Genomic DNA, 21,095 nt, shown 5'->3' on the forward strand with positions numbered 1-21,095 from the left:
GAAATATGGTGTTAGCTTTCACTGTTATGCTGATGATACTCAGCTCTATATTTCTTCGCGGCCCGGTGAAACACACCAATTTGAAAAACTAATGGAATGCATATTCGATATAAAAAACTGGATGATGAGTAATTTCTTACTGCTAAATTCTGAAAAAACAGAGGTGTTAATTATAGGACCTAAAAACTCTGCTTGTAATAACCTAGAACACTGTCTAAGACTTGATGGCTGCTCTGTCAATTTTTCGTCATCAGTTAGGAACCTAGGTGTGCTATTTGATCGCAATCTTTCCTTAGAAAAAAAACTTTTCTAGCATTTGTAAAACTGCATTTTTCCATCTCAAAAATATATCTAAATTACGGCCTATGCTCTCAATGTCAAATGCAGAAATGTTGTTCTGCACACTTAGTAAACAAACTACAGCTAGTCCAAAATGCAGCAGCAAGAGTTCTTACTAGAACCAGGAAGTATGACCATATTAGCTCGGTCCTGTCAACACTGCACTGGCTCCCTATCAAACATCGTATAGATTTTAAAATATTGCTTATTACTTATAAAGCCCTTAATAGTTTAGCACCTCGGTATTTGAATGAGCTCCCTTTACATTATAATCCTCTACGTCTGCTACGTTCTCAGAACTCAGGCAATTTAATAATACCTAGAATATCAAAATCAACTGCGGGCAGCAGATCCTTTTCCTATTTGGCGCCTAAACTCTGGAATAACCTACCTAGCATTGTTCGGGAGGCAGACACACTCTTGCAGTTTAAATCTAGATTAAAGACCCATCTCTTTAACCTGGCATACACATAACATACTAATATGCTTTTAATATCCAAATCCGTTAAAGGATTTTTAGGCTGCATTAATTAGTTAAATCAGAACCGGGAACACTTCCCATAACACCCGATGTACTTGCTACATCATTAGAACAATGGCATCTACGCTAATATTTGTCTGTTTCTCTCTTATTCCGAGGTCACCGTGGCCACCAGATCCAGTCTGTATCCACATCAGAGGGTCACTGCAGTCACCCGGATCCAGTACGTATCCAGACCAGATGGTGGATCAGCACCTAGAAAGGACCTCTACATCCCTGAAAGACAGCGGAGACCAGGACAACTAGAGCCCCAGATACAGATCCCCTGTAAAGACCTTGTCTCAGATGACCACCAGGATAAGACCACAGGAAACAGATCATTCTTCTGCACAATCTGACTTTGCTGCAGCCTGGAATTGAACTACTGGTTTCGTCTGGTCAGAGGAGAACTGACCCCCAACTGAGCCTGGTTTCTCCCAAGGTTTTTTTCTCCATTCTGTCACCGATGGAGTTTCGGTTCCTTGCCGCTGTCGCCTCTGGCTTGCTTAGTTGGGGTCACTTCATCTTCAGCGATATCGTTGACTTGATTGCAAATAAATGCACAGACACTATTTAAACTGAACAGAGATGACATCACTGAATTCAATGATGAACTGCCTTTAACTGTCATTTTGCATTATTGACACACTGTTTTCCTAATGAATGTTGTTCAGTTGCTTTGACGCAATGTATTTTGTTTAAAGCGCTATATAAATAAAGGTGACTTGACTTTCTGAAGACAATCACCTATTGCACCTTTAAAGATTGACACAATGTATAAGGTCACTGTCAGTATACAGTGTTTTGTTAAGCAGTGTTTTTTTTAACTGCCTTCTCCGATCTTAAAATGTTCTTACAGCCTTCAGATCTATTGTTACTTAACCAAAAGCAGCACATTATTATTTTTTTAATCCTGCCATAGTACAGTAGTGGCCAAAAGTTTTGAGAATTACATAAATATTAGTTTTCAAAAAGTTTGCTGCTAAACTGCTTTTAGATCTTTGTTTCAGTTGTTTCTGTGATGTACTGAAATATAATTACAAGCACTTCATAAGTTTCAAAGGCTTTTATCGACAATTACATGACATTTATTCAAAGAGTCAGTATTTGCAGTGTTGGCCCTTCTTTTTCAGGACCTCTGCAATTCGACTGGGCATGCTCTCAATCAACTTCTGGGCCAAATCCTGACTGATAGCAACCCATTCTTTCATAATCACTTCTTGGAGTTGGTCAGAATTAGTGGGTTTTTGTTTGTCCACCCGCCTCTTGAGGATTGACCACAAGTTCTCAATGGGATTAAGATCTTGGGAGTTTCCAGGCCATGGACCCAAAATTTCAACATTCTGGTCCGTGAGCCACTTAGTTATCACTTTTGCCTTATGGCACGGTGCTCCATCGAGCTGGAAAATGCATTGTTCTTCACCAAACTGTTGTTGGATTGTTGGAAGAAGTTGCTGTTGGAGGGTTCTTTACAAGAATTTACCTGAAGCCTTCTTTACAAGAATTGAACCTCTTTCCTTGAAGTTCTTGATGATCCTATAAATTGTTGATTTAGGTGCAATCTTAGTAGCCACAATATCCTTGCCTGTGAAGCCATTTTTATGCAATGCAATGATGGCTCTAGCGTTTCTTTGCAGGTCACCATGGTTAACAATGGAAGAACAATGATTTCAAGCATCACCCTCCTTTTAACATGTCAAGTCTGCCATTCTAACCCAATCAGCCTGACATAATGATCTCCAGCCTTGTGCTCGTCAACATTCTCACCTGAGTTAACAAGACGATTACTGAAATGATCTCAGCAGGTCCTTTAATGACAGCAATGAAATGCAGTGGAAAGGTTTTTTGGGATTAAGTTAATTTTCATGGCAAAGAAGGACTATGCAATTCATCTGATCACTCTTCATAACATTCTGGAGTATATGCAAATTGATATTATAAAAACTTAAGCAGCAACTTTTCCAATTTCCAATATTTATGTAATTCTTAAAACTTTTGGCCACGACTGTACATTTGGGAATTAAATGTTCGTAATTTAAGTTCTCGGACTCTTCGTTCCCTTTCGAGTGGAACTCAACACTGCATCATGACATTGATACTATGGGAAAGCTTCTGTTTAAACATGCAAATACTATGGGCTTGACATATAGATCACATGATGTGGTGTAGCATCAAGTCCATAAATAGATGCCAGAAATGTCTGCCAAACAGCTTATTTGTCTTCAGAAGTTATGTTTGTTGAGCATCTACAAAAGAACTCCTGCATGAACTCAGATCAGGACGAGGAGCCCATGGTTTCTGCATCTGATCCTGTGGGCTGGATGTATGTAAGCAGGTGGGTGCTCTCCCAGTCTGACACCTGTGAGGAGCCGCTTGAGGATGTCACTTGTGTAGAGGCCAGACTTGGTTTGTCCGATCTAAGCTATTGGCCTTAGATAGTTTGTGACAAATGAGTTTATACTGTGATATTTTAAGAAAATCTCACTAAATCCCTCTAATGTCAGATATCTCTGTTTATCTCTGTTTATCTCAGTGATTATGAATCTTCCCAAACATTTATCACAACCCTGCACACTACTCTCTCCGCCCGCAATGGAGTGAGTAGCAGAGAAAGGGAGCTCCTCGAATAAATAAGTGATAATTGCTCAACAGACCAGTCAGTCGTGTAAAACTTTATCATTTTTGTTAAGGAGTCTATTTTGAGGGTATATTTTGACATGAAACCGAGCTCGTGCAAAAAAAGTTACATCGACGATCCAGCATAATACGAAGACGGAAAGCGGAAAAATGGACGAACATATACAAGACGATGACTCTCCTATCTCACTGAGAGCACTTAGAACGGAACTGCATACACACTGAGAAGCTGTGATTAAGGACATTAAGTCACAAATTGAAAACCTACATCAGGAAGTGCAAAAGAATCGAGAAGAGATGAAAGAAGACATGCGCAAAGAAGACATGCGCGCGCTGCAAGAGGAAATCTTTCCTGAGCTGGCCGCCTTACACAAAGCGCAGGCCGAATCGGCGAGTTGGTGCACGGAGATGGGGAAAGCGCTAAGTGACACGATGGACAGGGTGGCAGCACTAGAACAGTCCCATGAAGTCATGACCAAAGAACACAAGAAAATGCATGAAAAATGTATGGATTTGGAGAATCGAAGTTGGAGACAGAATTTACGATTCGTTGGGGTTCCAGAAGGAGTGGAGTCGGGAAACCCGATTCGTTTAATTAAAGACTTGCTGTTGGAGTTATTCGGAGCCGATGACTTGGGGGATTCCACTATGATTGTAGACCGTGCGCACAGGACTCTCGCGCCAAAACCGAAGCCGGGAGAGAGGCCCCGAGCAATAATTGCTCGTTTTCACTATTATTCTGACAAGGAAAAAAAATCGGAAACTGTCGAGAAATAAAGGCCGTCTTTACTACAAGGGATCACCGGTACACATCTTCCCCGATGTGAGTCCAGAGGTTCAGTGACGGCCAAGCTGCGAGCCGCCGGGATAAACTACAGTTTGTTCTACCCAGCCAAACTGGCAATTACCGTGGACGGAATCAGATACAAGTTCGAACACCCTCGAGAAGAAAATTCGAGAAGAAAATTCAAGCCTGATAGCTGAACTGTAAGTTTATCCTATTTGATAGGCTGAGGTGCTGCATCTGTTATCATTTACAGCACGTAAGCAAAGACTCGTATCATTTAAATACATCTCTGAACTCTTATAGTGGCTAAGTATATATCGGTCAAGGTCACCAGGAAAAGAACTGTAACTTAACCACTGACTATGTTAAAGTGAAAAAACATAAGAGTGTAAATAGGTCTATAGAGCATTTTTTTTCTTTATTGTTTCTAGAAAAGAGCTAAGTGGTAAGTCAGATTGATTGCTAACGCCTCCACTCAGATTGACGAGCTCACAGTCTGGAGGAGACAGATCTCCGCTTATTCGCAAAACAAGGGTAAACAAATAACTGTTTGAATAGTACAGCATTTTCTTTACTCAAACACTATGTCTGTAAAGGCTAATGTCTTTGTGTGTTTGAAGACTGGAGAAGTACGTTTTTTGCCATCTAGCCAATATAGTTTTGTAAGTTTTGAATATCCTGTGCATAAGCGCTTTATCGTTTATATCATGAGACATTGGCCAAGTTTACTAAACAACAAGAAAAACTAAGCGCCCATATAGCAACAATAAACGTTATATAGCCTGTGATGATAGCATATAATGCGCTGCACTTGCCTCAGATGCGGACAAAACACAGATCTCCTCATTCGCCGGCCAAAGACCTTGTTAACTCCATTTGAGCTTTTTTATATAGCCTAATGTTAATTGCACGTGTCTGATACAACACAAACACTGACGATGCAGTGTTGTTTAATATTTGATTCCCCCCCCTTTTCTTTCCTTTCCCCCCTGTATTTTAGTAGAGTGTGCCCTGAAACTGTTTTACTTGTCAACAACCATCAGACATCATATTGTGTGTATTTGGTTGCTTAAACTCAACAAACTACGAAATATAACTCTTATATAGGCTAATACTCGTGAGTCAGCTTTATAAGCGCAAGCTTTGGATGTGACTGCGAGGGCACATAGCCTAATACAGCATGTGGAGCGCGCGAGTACCAAATGGCTTCAAATACTTAAAAGGTGTGCAAATGATACATGTTGTGACAATGCAATAATTACCCGATTAGTCAAGTCAAGTGACAGTTCTGTCAGCTGTCCCGATCGAAATGCGAGTGAGTCTTGTATCGTAGCATGCAGCAGGTTGCTGAAGTGCAGGTCACTGATGCTCTGATGTGAAGCGCGCTCCGAGAGAGTTTATGATTTCGAATGACTGATTGAATCTTGTTTGTGTGGATTTATTTTATTATTCAAACCTACAAGCTATGTTGAATAAATGCAGGGATTTACCTCATTATAAACTTGAAAGCTGCGAGAATTATTAAAACCACAGAAATGTAGGACCTGATTAAATATAACTATTACACAGAGATTTGAAAATAAAATTCCACAACTTTTTCAAAACGTTTTTAGGACTGGAAATTGTTGTTTTAAAATCGCATGGCATTTTCATGACCTTACAGACCCTAAATGCAACTGATGCACACTCTTAAAATCATTTAAACTGGTCCAGCAATGTGATTGCGCGAATGTTCCATTACGTCTCCCTCCTGTAATCACATGCCGGATCCGTTACCCCGCGTTGTTCCGGCACCTCGCAATTTACAAATGCCTATGGTGATGCCAAAGCACGCCAGAATGGGCAGGGCGCTCTGGCTATATAAGTGGGTGTTCGCTCACTGAGATGGAATGCTCACTCAAGCATGAATCTCTCTCTTCTCCACTCGCAGACCCGCTCCACTGGAGGGAGCCCCGCTGTCCCGTTTCTCTTCTCTCTGTGAGCTTTTGAGAGAGAAACAGCTGAGTCAGGTAGCGAAGCAACCAATGACTCTCTCCTCCCAGTTACCATCGGATTTCTGACTGGATTTCTAAACTTGCTCCGTTTTTTTTTGTATAACTCAATCAGACAAAAGTGAATGGAGCTATTGTTCAGACTGTTAATGTTGTTCGAAGTTAAGGATAACGAATTGGTACTTTTTTTTTTTTTTTTCTCCTCTCCCATTTCCCCCCGTCTCTACAAAAACCACACTTTACAGTTTCAAGTTTACTTTTCAAGTTTCTTAGCCTGAAATGAAAGTAAATGCTGCTAAGAAAAATTCAGTTCAGTTTGTCTCATGGAACTGTAAGGGGCTTAATGGGGCTATTAAACGGGGTAATGTATTATCTCATCTTGGAAGACTGGGGGAAGATATCGTGTTTTTACAGGAAACGCATATAAGGAACCAAGACCATGGCCGATTAAGAGGAAAGTGGGTTTTAAGTCTAGGTTACAGCAATACTCATAAAGAAAAATGTACAATTTACTGCAAAAAAAGTTATTTCTGACTCCAATGGGCGTTATGTTATAGTAGCAGGAAAACTCTATAACACACTAATATTTTTAGTTAATATATATGCCCCTAATATAGATGATGAACAATTTATATAATCCATTTTAAACATTTTGCCCAACCTAGATCAGGTTCTCTTACGAGAGCTCTCTCGTACTGCGTCTTAGCTAAGACGCTACGGGAAAAGTCTCTTTTCACGAAATACTGAAGCAAAAAATTATCCTTAATTTTGTATTTTTGTAAAGCGCATTTGCAGCAGTACACAGCCATACCTTCGCGCCCTTCTTGCCACTTCCCGCCGAAACGGGTGCGGCCCAACCTATAAAAGGAGCTCGAAAAGGCTGACTCACCTGATTTTTCATCTCTTCAGCGAAGCTCACGCATCGCTGGATCACGGGGGAAGCAAGCGCCGTCTGAGAGGCATATCAGCGGGACGAGCCATTCTGAAGCTGCTGGCCTTCGCCGCCTTCCACTGCCGTTCCTGCTGCGCTGTCCGGCGCCTATATCCTTTCAATTTTGTTATATCCACTGTTCTTTATGTGTGTGTGTGTTCGCCCTGCGACACACACTCTTAAAAGAGCTCGCGTCTTTTTTTAAGATGCCTTCCTGCAGCTCGTCAGAGCCCCACTCAGCGAGGGAGACCGGTACGTCATCTGTGTCTCCTGCCTGGGTGAAGATCATGCAGCGCTCGCGCTCGCTGACGGCGGATGCCCTCACTGCGAGCTGTTGCCATGGTGACTCTGAGGACTCGCCTGGCCTTTTTCTCTGAGCCTGCATTCTCCGCTGCGCTGAGGCGCCGTAAAAGCGTCGCTTCCAGCGGATTCCGGAACCGTCTTCAGCTCAACCGAGCTCGCCGGTTCGCCCTGCTTCACCGGCCTCCCCCTGCATCGCTTCCCGGTGGGCAGCGCCCGCTGTTTGCCGGCGCATCGTCCGAGGAAGTCGATCTCAGGGCCGCGTCGGGGGAAGAGGACACGCGCTCATTGCTAGCTTCGGGCAGTGAGGGCTGGGCGAGCTCTCAGGATCTCGCGCCTTCTGCTCGGAAGCCCAGCAGACGAGCTGACAACGAGAAGGAGCCGGGGCGAGTGCTCGTTTTTGCCGCAACGAGTCTCGGCCGCGAGTGGTCTGCACCAGCGCCCCCCCCCCCCCCTCTCGTTCCCGGCTGGACGGTATGCTCCTTTCGTATGAGCGTACTTCGCAAAGCCCGCCTCATTTCTTCCTGAGCTTCACGAAGAGGTGGCGAAGGCTTGGAACGCTCCATATTCAGCGCAAACTCGTTCGTCTGTCTCACTAGCATTCTCCACACTGGATGATGCTAAAAACAGGAACTACCAGTCACTTCCGCCGGTGGAACAGGCGATAGCGACACACCTTTGTCCGCCCTCTGCTGGATGGCGGCAAAAGCGGTGTTGCCATCTAAAGCCTGCTGTGTGATGCTGCGGCTGCACTACTCACGATGGCTGCTTCATCGAAGCGCAGGTGTACGAGTTCCGCTGTGGCCGAGCTCTCACCCAAGCGCGCCGCTGTTTCAGTTCCAGGAATTGTGACTGTCTCAGCGTTTTCTGCAACGCGCAAGCCTGCACAGTTGCCCGCTTGCCTGCACACAAAAGCCGTTATCACAACAGCTTCAGCAACGCAGCTCGAGACCCCCGTTCTCGCTCTACTGGCCGTCGCCCCGCGCCGCGGGGACCGCGGCAGAGGATTACGGTGAGGCCGGGAGCCCCGAAGCCATCCTAGGAAAGCCATCTATGCATGCTGCATGACGCTGCGTCTGCACTACACACGATGGCTGCTTCATCGAAGCACCGGTGTACGAGTTCTGCTGTGGCCGGGCTCTCACCTAAGCGCGCCGCTGTTTCAGTTCCAGAGATTGTGACTGTTTCAGCGTCTTTTGCAATGTGCAGGCCTGTACGGTTGCCCGCTTGCCTGCACACAAAAACCGTTATCACGGCTACCCAGATATTTCCCGAAAAAGGTGTAATTTCTGGTGTCCCGGCCACGGCCGATGGTGCTATAAATGTAGTGACGATGCCCACTGCCCAGTGCCCATCTCCACATATAAGCACAGCCCTTCACACAGGGCTCGCGCCCATAAAAGCGACTCAAGTCGATCACGCGCACTACATAGTAAACATGCCCACTCCTCAGTGCCCACAATCACTATGTCAAACTTGTCATGTGGTTTCTGTAAAAACGAAACCCGTGCACGTTCGTCCGGCCACGGCCGATGGTGCTATAAATGTAGTGACGATGCCCACTCCTCAGTGCCCATCTCCACATGTAAGCACAGCCCTGCACGCAGGGCCCGCGCCCACAAAAGCGACTCAAGTCGATCATGCGCACTACATAGTAAACGTGCCCACTCCTCAGTGCCCACAATCACTATGTCACACGCGTCATGTGGTTTCTGTAAAAATGAAACCCGTGCACGTTCGTCCGGCCACGGCCGATGGTGCTATAAATGCAGTGACGATGCCCACTCCTCAGTGCCCATCTCCACATGTAAGCACAGCCCTGCACACAGGGCTTGCGACCATAAAAGCGACTCAAGTTGATCGCGCACACTGCATAGTAAGCGTGCCCACCCCTCAGTGCCCACAATTACTATGTCACACGCGTCATGTGGTTTCTGTAAAAACGAAACCCATGCACGCTCGTCCGGCCACGGCCGATGGTGCTATAAATGCAGTGACGATGCCCACTCCTCAGTGCCCATCTCCACATGTAAGCACAGCCCTGCACACAGGGCTCGTGCACATAAGATCGGTCGAGCGCGCCGCATAGTAAACGTGCCCACTCCCCAGTGCCCACATACACTATGTCACATACAGCGCGTGGCTTCTGTAAAAACGAGGCCTGTGCACATACGCTCTGCACAGGCAGACAGGGAGTTGAAAGTGGTAAATGTGCACATATGCAGCCCACAGTTACTCGCAGACATGTCGAGTCCCACGGGACCTGCTCAGCCTTCCCCCAGTCGGTTAAGCGCCGGGACGGGGTCGAGGAGGAGCGATCTGCCCGCTGTGATCAGCGCGCTCCCCGCCTCAAATGCGCAGCACACCCGAGCGCCGCCGTTGCCCAGTCAACAGAGCGTGCTTCGCATCCAGCCCTTAGCCATTCATGCAGATGCATGGTCAGTGCTTCCAGGGGTTTCGGATTGGGTGCTAGGCATTATAAAGAGAGGCTACTCGCTACAGTTTTTTCGACGCCCTCCGCGCTTTTCAGTGCGCGTCGAAACTACGGTCAAAACAGAAGTAGCACACATACTTCGGGCCGAAATATCAAAAATGTTGAGCAAAGGGGCTGTAGAGCCTGTGTCTCAAGCTCAAAGCGAGGGGGGGCTGTACAGCAGATACTTTCTGGTGCCCAAGAGAGACGGGGGTCTCAGGCCCATACCGGATCTAAGACAGCTGAACAAGGCATTGATGAAACGCAGTTTCAAAATGCTTACGACCAGGAAGCTCCTCGCGCAGATTCGCAGAGGGGACTGGTTCATGTCAATAGATCTGAAGGACGCGTATTTTCAAATACAGATAGCGTCAAACCACAGGCGATATTTGAGATTCGCCTTCGAGGGCCAGGCATACCAGTTTACAGTCCTGCCGTTCGGCTTGTCCGTGGCTCCTCGTACGTTTACGAGGTGGATGGATGCAGCGCTCGCTCCTCTCAGACTCAGAGGCATGCGAGTGCTGAATTATTTGGATGACTGGCTGGTTCTGGCCCGATCACGAGTGGAGCTCGTGGACCACAGGGCCGTTTTACTCGATCACCTCGAGAAGCTCGGCCTCAGTGTCAATTGGGCGAAGAGTTCGCTGAACCCCAGTCAGACGATTCTGTTTCTGGGTATAGTTCTGAACTCGTGTTCCATGACGGCACGGCTGTCACCACAGCGCGTGATGGGCATTCAGCGCGCAGCGAGTTCTTTCCGCTGCGGCGCGACCGTGTCGCTCAAACACTGTCAGAAGATGCTGGGCCTCATGGCCTCAGCATTTCCGGCTCTGCAGCTGGGCCTGCTCCGCATGCGCCCCCTGCAGTTCTAGCTGAAGACGCGGGTGCCGCGCAGAGCGTGGGGGTCTGGCCGGCTGCATCTCAAGGTCAATCAGAGCTGTGTCACAGCTCTGGCACCTTGGACAGCGAACGGCTGGTACCGATCAGGTGTAAGCCTGGGGACTTCCCCGAATGTGAAGATGGTGTCGACGGACGCCTCCACTTCGGGATGGGGAGCGCTGCTCGAGGGCAGACCGTCCTTTGGCCTATGGTCAGAACGGGAAAAGCTCCATCATATCAACTGTCAAGAAATGCTGGCAGTGGAGAACGCGCTGATGCGCTTTTGTCCCCAAATCAAGGATCACCACCTCTTAGTCCGTTCGGACAACATGTCTGTGGTGTCCTACATAAATCGCCAGGGCGGTCTCGGGTCCTGAAACCTGTACAGGCTAGCGGAACGCCTCCTGGTTTGGGCTCAGCGCAACATGTGTTCGCTGAGGGCAGTGCATGTGCCTGGGATACAGAATCTGGGTCCGGACAGGCTGTCCAGAGGCAATGTGCCTACGGGCGAATGGTCTCTACACCCGCAAACAGTCCGGCTGTTGTGGGAGAGATTTGGCAGGGCGGAGGTGGACCTCTTCGCGTCCCATGAAAACGCTCACTGCCCTGCGTTCTTTTCCAAGAACGAAAGCGCGCTGTCACGGGAATGGCCATGCTGCCCGCTTTATGCTTTCCCTCCCGTCTCCCTCCTTCCGCAGGTGATAGAACGGGTGAGAGAAACGAGATGTTCAATACTGCTTGAAGCACCTCTTTGGAAGAACCAACCATGGTTCCCAGATTTGATGCAGTTAGCAGATGTCGCCCCGTGGCCAGTACCGTTGAGGAGGGACCTCCTCTCGCAGGCCAGGGGCCCGATTTGGCACCCTCAACCGGAGTTGTGGTCCCTCCATGTGTGGGCGCTCAATGGTGACCCGCTGAGTGGGAGTGCTGAATACCCACTATAATCACTCAGGCTAGAGCTCCGTCGACACGACGTCTGTATGCCTCGAAGTGGTCGGTGTTCTCCAGCTGGTGCACAGCTCGAGGATATTCACCCCTTAGTTGTGAGGTGACGGAGGTTATCTCCTTCCTACAGGAGCTGTTGGATAAGGGCAGAGCCCCATTCCACGCTCAAAGTTTATGTGGCGGCCATCGCAGCGTTTTGTGAAACAGCGCTCGGTCAGTCAATAGGAAGGTTTGAGAAGAATTTCTGTCTAGTTTTGGCTAGTTTCACATTAAAAGCATGAAGGCTGTCTTTATAGATGCTATAGTGAATTTCAAGTTTTTTCTTCTGCCACATCCGCTCTGCTTTTCTGCATTGTCTTTTCATAGTCTGAACTGCTGTTGATCTTCTCCAAACTGATTACTGTCTGTTTGTTTTCTTTCTGACTATTATTGGAGCAATATCATCAATAACATTCTTAACTTTTGAGTTAAAGGAATCAAGGAGAGTTTCAACAGAGTCTGCAGAAATGCTTGGTGTTAAAGATATAGCCTCCATAAATAGTACACTTGTGTTCTCGTTAATGCATCTCCTTCTGACAGAGACCGATCTAGATTCAGTTGTAGCAGACATCAAAATATCAAAGAAAATACAGAAGTGATCAGATAGTGCTATGTCCTTAATAACAATGGATGAAATGTTTAGACCCCTACTGATGATTAAGTCTAGAGTGTGTCCACCTTTGTGTGTGGGTCCATGCACATGCTGAATCAGGTCAAAAGTGTTTAGAACCGTTATCATTTCTTTTGTAGTTTTGTTTTCTGAGTTATCTATGTGAATATTAAAATCCCCTGCAATAGCAAAACAGTCAAACTCTGAAGAAATCATTGACAACATTTCTGTGACCTCTTCAAAAAGGCTGGAGAGTATTTTGGAGGCCTGTAAATAATAAAAAACAGAATCCATGGAGCACCTTTCAGCACAATCCCTAGATATTCAAAAGACAAGTACTGACCAAATGACACTTGCTTGCATTGATAGACATCTTTAAATATAGCAGCTACACCCCCACCTCTCCTAACAGTCCTGCAGACACTCATGTAAGTGAAGTTAGGAGGGGCTGCTTCATTAAGGACTGTTGCATTGCAGCTGTCTTCAAGCCATGTTTCATTTAGAAACATCAAATCCAGATTGTTAGTGGTTATAAAGTCATTGATTAGAAATTATTAATTTTTTAGTGAGCGAATGTTTAAAGATGCTAACTTGATGGCTGTGCTTTGTGTCTTTACATCAATCTTACCACATGAGTCACCCACTATCAGAGTCCTTGGCTCGGCTGCGCTCTGAGCTGAATGACGCTGTCTGCTTGACCTTGAGCGCCTGTTAGTAGCGGTGTTAGCTGCTGGCTGATCCAATAGATGTTTAATCACATTTGGGGATTCCTCACCCACATTCATTAATGCTTCAAATCTGTTCTCAAGATGTACAGGGGGTGGTTGAATGCCAGTATTCACAAGCCCTGTCATAGTCATATCTGGGGTAGAGGAAGCTACGACAGCAATACAATAAACTCGTGACAATCTGATGTCTCGTGTTCCTTTGGGTCTCGCTCCCTGTTTGTGCCATCGATTAGTGTGGCGATCAGTTTCGGCTTGTTCCTCTACACTTGGTATAAACTGTTGAGATTCAGAAGATTCATGAGACTCACCGGCTCAATGCTGAGAGGGTCCATGACGACGGTCTGCTAAGTGTTCCGTCTGTTTTGAAATCACAATTTGTAGAAGTTTGTTTCAAGAATCACAATCCTTTGTAGAAGTTTGCAGCAGTTCATGCAACAAGAAGATCCAACAGGTGGCATTTTTTCTCTCTTCTGTTTGAATGTAGGCAGTTGTTTTGCCATCTCCGGAATGTAAGCTGCTGGCAGTGGGAGGCAAAGTTTTCTTTTTGTAGTATTATTCCAGTCCCAAAGAGTTTTTAGTTTTAGCGTTTGTGCCAAAAATCTGTTGTTTGAGCACTGTGCTGATCTGCTGATGTAGAAATCTTAGAAAAATCTGAGAAAAGTACAGAAATAAAAAGCAAAGCGCAGAGCAGTAAGCTAGAACGTCCGAACGGTAGCAAAGCCGGAAGCACTGTCGTGAAGCCATCTTTATTAGATTAGGTGCAAGAGTAGTAGTGATGGTTAAAATAATAGATTAATGCTGAAATAGTAAATTTTGCCTTGTTCCTAGATGGACAGAGAGTGGAAAGTAATAGATCAAATGAGGAGATGGAGATAGAGGTTGAAAAAGAGGGAAATGTAGAGGCACAAGTGGAGAGCAGGTAACAGCAAGCCAGGAGACAGAGGCTGGTGAGAAAGAGGGAAATGTAGAGGCACAAGTGTTTTCTATAGTTTTTACTATAACTGCTGTTCTTAATTATTCTGTAAAACAGAGAAGAAAAAGTTGGGACAATTTAAGACATTTCAGTTTCTAATCCCAGAGCTATTATTATTTTAAACTTAAAATTGTCTTCTCTATTGTTTCTTTTTCGACACTGCATCAAAGCATTTGCTGCTGTATCAATATATAATCATCCATATCTATACGTGAATCAGCAAGGAATGCATCACAATATATTGCTGTATTGATATTTTGAACAGCGCCATTTAAAGCCTTGTTCCATGTGCCACTTTTATACATTGAGCACCTGCCCCTCCAAAGGTCTCTGCACGGCCCTGTTCAGAGGGAGTGTCAGTCACATTTAAAAAGTTTACCACTTAAGTCATTGTGGATTAATGCATATTGGAGACGCGAACCATTTTAAACCCCAACCCTTTAAAGTTTGAGCATATTGTTTGCAAACTGCAATTGATTAATTAATTAAAAACAAAGTAGTTGATATGCTGTGTTGTTTTTGTTGTTTAGTAACAGTAATATGCAGTTATTAGCCGTGTCCACTGTATTTTTTGTTGGTTTTCATGAGACCCCCCTTTGAAATGACGAGGACCCCCCATTGCCCCCCCAATCAAAATTGTCTGGAGCCGCCACTGCCCTATGTCTTCAGATATTATTTGAAACCAAATATGATGCTAGTAAATGGAGGTTTGATAATAATTTATTGGCTGATAAGGTATTTGTAGAACAAACCAAAGCTCAAATTGGATTGTATTTAGAGACAAACTATACGACTGATGTTTCCAAATCCACAATTTGGGAGGCATTTAAACCGTATATGCACGGACAAATTATCTCTCATAGTATCTCGATCAAGAAACAGCATAAAGAACAAAAAAAGAAATTAACGAACAGAACATTAGAAATAGATCGCGAGTATGCAATTTCCCCCTCACCAGAATTGTATAAGAAGAGGCTCTCTCTCCAGTCAGAATTTCATTTACTTTCCACCTCAGAGACTACTGATCGGTTGATGCGGGCAAAAGCCACATATTATGAGCATGGAGAGAGAGCAGGTAAACTCCTGGCTCGGCAAATTAAAGAAACAGCAGCATCAAGACTGATAACGGAAATTAGGAAAGATACAGGACAAAGTACATTTGACCCACAGGAAATAAATAATATTTTTAAGAGATTTTATTCCTCAGAATCTATTAATGACCCAGCATGTATGGAGCAGTTTTTTGAATCACTTGACATTCCATCTTTAAGTATGGAAGACAGAGATATTTGGAACAACGGCTAACTATTAATGAAATAAAACAAGCAATATCCAATTTGCAAAGTTCAAAGGCCCCAGGTCCGGACGGTTTCACAACTGAGTTTTATAAATCTTTTAGTGATCAAACCTCTCCGTTACTTTTAGAGGTCTTTAATTAATCACTTGAAAAAGGCTGTTTACCTCCAACATTTTATCAGGCAAATATTTATTTTATACACAAGGTAGATAAAGATTCTTTAGACCCTGGTTCATATAGACCTATCAGTCTTCTTGATATTGATAATAAAATACTGGCCAAGGTTTTGGCCACTCGTCTTGAAAAAGCTCTTCCAACTGTGATCTCCACAGATCAAACAGGATTCATCAGAAATCGTCTTTTATTTTTTAATATTAGAAGATTATTAAATATTATATACACACTTAGTCCCAATCCCTCCCAACCCGAGGTACTTATTTCTATGGATGCAGAAAAAGCATTCGATAGGGTTGAGTGGGCTTACTTCTTGGCAGCTCTGGAAAAATTTGGGTTTGGTTCTAATTTTATTTCATTTATTAAATTGTTATATGCCCACCCCCAAGCTTCTATACAAACAAACAATAATAACTCTAGTTATTTTCAATTAAATCGCTCTACGAGACAGGGATGCCCTCTTTCACCCCTGCTATTTGCTTTAGCAATAGAACCCTTAGCAATTTCTTTACATGCATCTACAACCTACAGTGGAATAATGAGAGGGGGAAAACAACACAAAGTTTCATTATATGCTGACGACTTGTTAGTTTACATCTCCAACCCCTTACAATCAGTGCCAACCATTATGTCAATCTTAGATAAATTTGGGAAAATCTCAGGGTATGAGATAAATTTTTGTGTTTCCAATCAACCCTAAGGACCAATTTGAAGCAATTTCCTCCTTTCCTTTTAAAATGGTAAACTCATTTAAATACCTAGGAATTACCATAACTAAATGTTTTTCTATGCTTTATAAAGAAATTTTCTGAAGTTGTATGAATACACACAACAGATTTTTAAGAAATGGTCCAAACTTTTTATTTCTTTAGCAGGTTGTATTAATATGGTGAAAATGAGTATTTTGCCCAAATATTTATTTGTTTTTCAGTGTATCCCAGTTTACATTTCTTAATAATCTTTTAGAAATTTGGATAGAATAATCACCCAATTTATTTGGAAAATTAAACCCCCAGACTCAAGAATATATATTTACAGAGGATCGAACTGAAAGGAGGGATGGGTCTGAAACATTTCCAATTGTATTATTGGGCATGTAATATAAGAGCACTCTCATTTGGCTTACAGGATGGGTCAACAGAGTGGTGTGATATGGAAAATAAATCATGCTCACCTTCCTTTTGGCCAGCTTTAATTTAATCAGCTTTGTCTGCCCCCACTCTAACTTGACTAAATAATCCGGTGGTTTCCAACTCTCTCAAAATTTGGAACCAGATAAGAAAACTGGCCAGCACCAGCACCCCCCATTATGGGATTCACAGCTGAAAGTGCTCTACCTTACTTATAATTGTAACAGTTTCCTATTTCAGTGTGTTACAAACATAATTTTGGTGTCTTTGGAAAGAAGACACTTTGGGCTTTACTTTTTATCAACCAGATTTGATAATGCTCAAAAATATTAAAAGTTATAGACACTGAAGTGCCTTGACATTTTTTTTTACCACACTTAAATATTTTTTATTTGATATAAAAATAAATGAAATGAGTCCTGGAGCAATCTAGAAAAGTAATGGGTTGAAAGCCACATGTCTCATGAGCTTCTATTTCAAATCTGAATAAGATATCATCAAAAATGAGACTCCTGCAAATATTTTTATGAGACTATGTCTACACCCCCCACCCCCTCAAATATAAGGAAATATATTTCCCAATAGTATTTGTAGAGCATTCACCCAATGCTCGCTTGCAGTTGAATGTGCCTCTGTGGCCACCATACTGGTGACTATACTGCGCCTGCGCAGAAACCGGCTGGTGTGAATATCATGCTAGGCTACCTGTTACTGAAAGCTAATAAACGGAGTTCGGTATTCCCTCTGCATGGTCATTCCACATGGTGTCAGAAGTGAACACGGACATTTTGATCGTGCAGTTCATTCATCACGGAGCGCACGACCACTTGCCGATCGAATAAGGACAGTAACTTAACCAGCTTCTAACGTTGCTACCGGCTATCCTGCCAACGGACATACAGTGCATCATGTCGGACGGATTTCGCAGACCGGACCCCCTCGTCTTTGATGAGAACATCGCGGAGAATTGGCGAGTGTTCGAACAGGAATATGACATCTTTATCGCTGCGGCACACTCTGACAAGCCCGCGGTGAGAGGACCCGACGTTGACAATGCACCGGGACCCATCATCACTCCGGCTGAGTCAAAAGAGAACCCTGAATGTTTGAAGAGGAAATTCCGGGTGATCTGCAGTCCCCAAATAAACATTATAGTGGAGAGACACAAGTTCAATACACGGTTCCAAAACCAAGGTGAGCCATTTGAATCATATGTCACAGATCTAAGGATAAAAGCAAAGAGCTGCAACTTCGGAACACTGCAAGACGAGCTCATCCGTGACAGACTGGTCTGTGGCATAACTGATGATAATCTAAGAAAAATAATGCTGCGTGACAGCGAGCTAACTCTAGTTAAAGCTATCTCACTGTGTCAAATTTATGACAAAAAACAGAACATCACACCAGGGTATTGTCATTATCGCATGTTCCTCCTAGTGTTGACAGTCTGCAGTACAAATGTGGGAGGAATCAGAGATTTGGGCCACGACAGAGGGCACAGACAGGGAGAAATGAACAGCCCATTGTCAACTGTAATAATTGTGGTGGCAGCCATGATGCTAAGAGAGAAAGTTGTCCAGCTTCTGGTCAACAATGCCATGCATGTAAAAAATGGAACCACTACAAGAAATGCTGCAGGTCAGTGCAGAGATACTCTAGGATGCAAAGCTCCAGGGAGTCTGTCCACCACCTCGAACTAAACCAGGCCACGGGCAGCACTACTGAAGATGACTCATGCTGTATTGATGGAATAACACCAGTTGTCGTGGACACAATAGACTCAAATATACATGAGAAAAATGTAGCGTTCGCCACTGTGCACATTAATGGCAAAGCTGTGAAGATGAAAGTCGACACAGGTGGACAGTGCAACATTCTATCCTATGATGCTTTCAAACATGTGGAGGGCGGGGAACCGATTGACCGCTCAATAATCACCAACCTTGTCGCATATGGGGGAAACATGATCAGCACCTTGGGCTCAGTCGTCCTGCAATGTCAGCTTGCAGGTCAGCAATACAAACTACTGTTCCACATTGTGGAGAGGAATGTCCAGCCACTACTTGGCCTACTAGCAAGCCTACGCATGAAGCTAGTGACACTGAGCAAGGATGTTCACCAACTCAGTGTGAACACTGATATCAACCTGCCACACAAGATCTTCACAGAGTATGCAGATCTATTTAAGGATGAACTTGGCAAGCTACCGGTGACATATTCTATGAAAATAGACCCCGACGTGCACCCTGTCGTCCGCCCAACACGCCACATCCCTGTAGCCATGCAGGACAGAGTGAAAGCGGAGCTAGAGAGAATGACAGACCTGGGTGTCATCACTCCCGTGTCAGAGCCAACTGAATGGGTGTCATCCATGGTAGCAACAAACAAGAAGCAAACAAAGGACATAAGGATCTGCATTGACCCCAAAGATCTAAACACAGCCTTAAAGCGCCCCCATCATCCGATGCGCACGGTTGAAGAGGTTGCATCACAGATGGCCAATGCAACACTGTTTTCAGTACTGGACGCCAAGAGCTCATTTTGGCAGATATCCCTGGACAGTAAGTCTTCTCTGTTGACCACATTTAGCACACCTTTTGGATGCTACAGGTTCCTAAGAATGCCGTTCAGAATAAACTCAGCCAGCGAAGTATTCCAGCACACAATGGAACAGATATTCGCAGGGTACCGCTGTGCCATCATCGTCGACGACATAATTGTCGGAGGCCGCACTGAAGCGGAGCACGATGCAAACCTAAAGAGAGTGCTTGACCATGTGCGCAAAGTCAATCTGAGACTCAACCCCCTCAAGTGCAAGTTCCGGCTGACAGAAGTAACTTATGTCGGTCATGTGTTCACCAGCGAAGGCCTGAAAGCAGATCCTGACAAGACCACTGCAATCACTGAAATGCCTGTTCCCGGAGATGTGACAGCTCTACAATGATTTCTGGGCATGGTAAATTCCCTGGGAAAGTTCGTACCAAATCTGAGTGAGTTAACTGCCCCTCTCAATCAGCTGACACGCAAAGACACAGCGTGGTGCTGGCTGAAGCAACACCAAGATGCATACGACACATTGAGAAGATGCATCTCCTGTCCGCCTGTCCTGGCATACTACAATGTTGACCAACCAGTCACACTCACGTGTGATGCTTCCCAACACGGACTGGGAGCAGCATGTTTACAAGGGGGCAGACCAATAGCCTACGCATCAAGGACAATGACTGAGACCGAGACACGCTATGCCCAAATCGAAAAAAAAGGAACTCCTGACAGTTGTGTTTGCGTGTTCGCGTTTCAATGACTATATCTACGGGAAGCCTGTAACCATAGAGACCGACCATCAACCTCTGATCACCATCATCAGGAAGCCCATCTTCTCAACGCCGGCACGACTGCAACGCATGATGTTGCAGCTCCAAAAATACAACATCGACCTGGTCTACAAAAAAGGTAAACACATGTACCTGGCCGATACCCTGTCACGAGCACCTAGAGCGTCCACACTTCAACATGTAAACGAGCTGAACGACTTTGAGGTCATGTCAGTCAGCCGAGTCTCATCCAGCCGCTTAGATGAACTAAAGAGGCACACAGCAGAAGACGGACTACTGCAAACCCTCTCATCTGTAATCAAACACGGATGGCCTGTCAAACAGCATAACACTCCACCATCCATCAGTTCCTTTTTCCCATTCAGAGATGAGCTCACCATCGAGGAGGGCGTCATCATGAAAGGTCACAGACTTGTCGTTCCCCAGTCACTGCAGAAAGCGTACACAGACATCGTGCACAGAGGACATCCATGAGCAGAGTCCACTAAACGCAGAGCCCGGGACATAGTGTTCTGGCCCACTATGAGCAGTGACATTGACAGAGCAATACTCTCATGCTCTGTTTGCAACAGTCAGAAGCCCCATCAGCAAAGAGAACCACTACAGTCACACCCAGTTCCGGACCTACCATGGTCTACAGTAGCAACTGACACCATCGAATGGGATGGCAAGCATTTTCAGGTGCTTGTAGACTCGTACTCTGGCTGGTACGAGATTGACCTTCTCAAGGACATCACTTCTACAACAGTCCTCACAAAACTGAAAAGACACTTTTCTGTGCATGGCTCCCCACATCTTCTCATCTCAGATAATGCCAGACAGTACACTAGTCAGAAATTCAGGGATTTTGCTACACAGTGGGACTTCAAGCATTTAACCAGCAGTCCTGAGTTCCCACAGTGCAACGGCTTGGCTGAAAGAGCAGTGCAAAGTGCCAAGCAACTGATGGAGAAGTCGAAAAGGGATGGTACTGATGTGTTCCTCAACCTTTTAAACATGAGGAACAT

At 44.8% G+C, this 21,095-nt stretch overlaps 1 protein-coding gene across 1 annotated transcript in view; it reads right to left on the minus strand.

Annotated features, from left to right (window-relative positions):
- Positions 1-21,095, minus strand: part of megf10 (multiple EGF-like-domains 10) — an 88,784-nt gene that overhangs the window by 31,718 nt on the left and 35,971 nt on the right. The gene's annotated exons all lie outside the window — the stretch shown is intronic.

The sequence above is a fragment of the Carassius carassius genome, chromosome 14 (genome assembly GCF_963082965.1).
Source record: "Carassius carassius chromosome 14, fCarCar2.1, whole genome shotgun sequence".
NCBI lineage: Eukaryota > Metazoa > Chordata > Actinopteri > Cypriniformes > Cyprinidae > Carassius > Carassius carassius.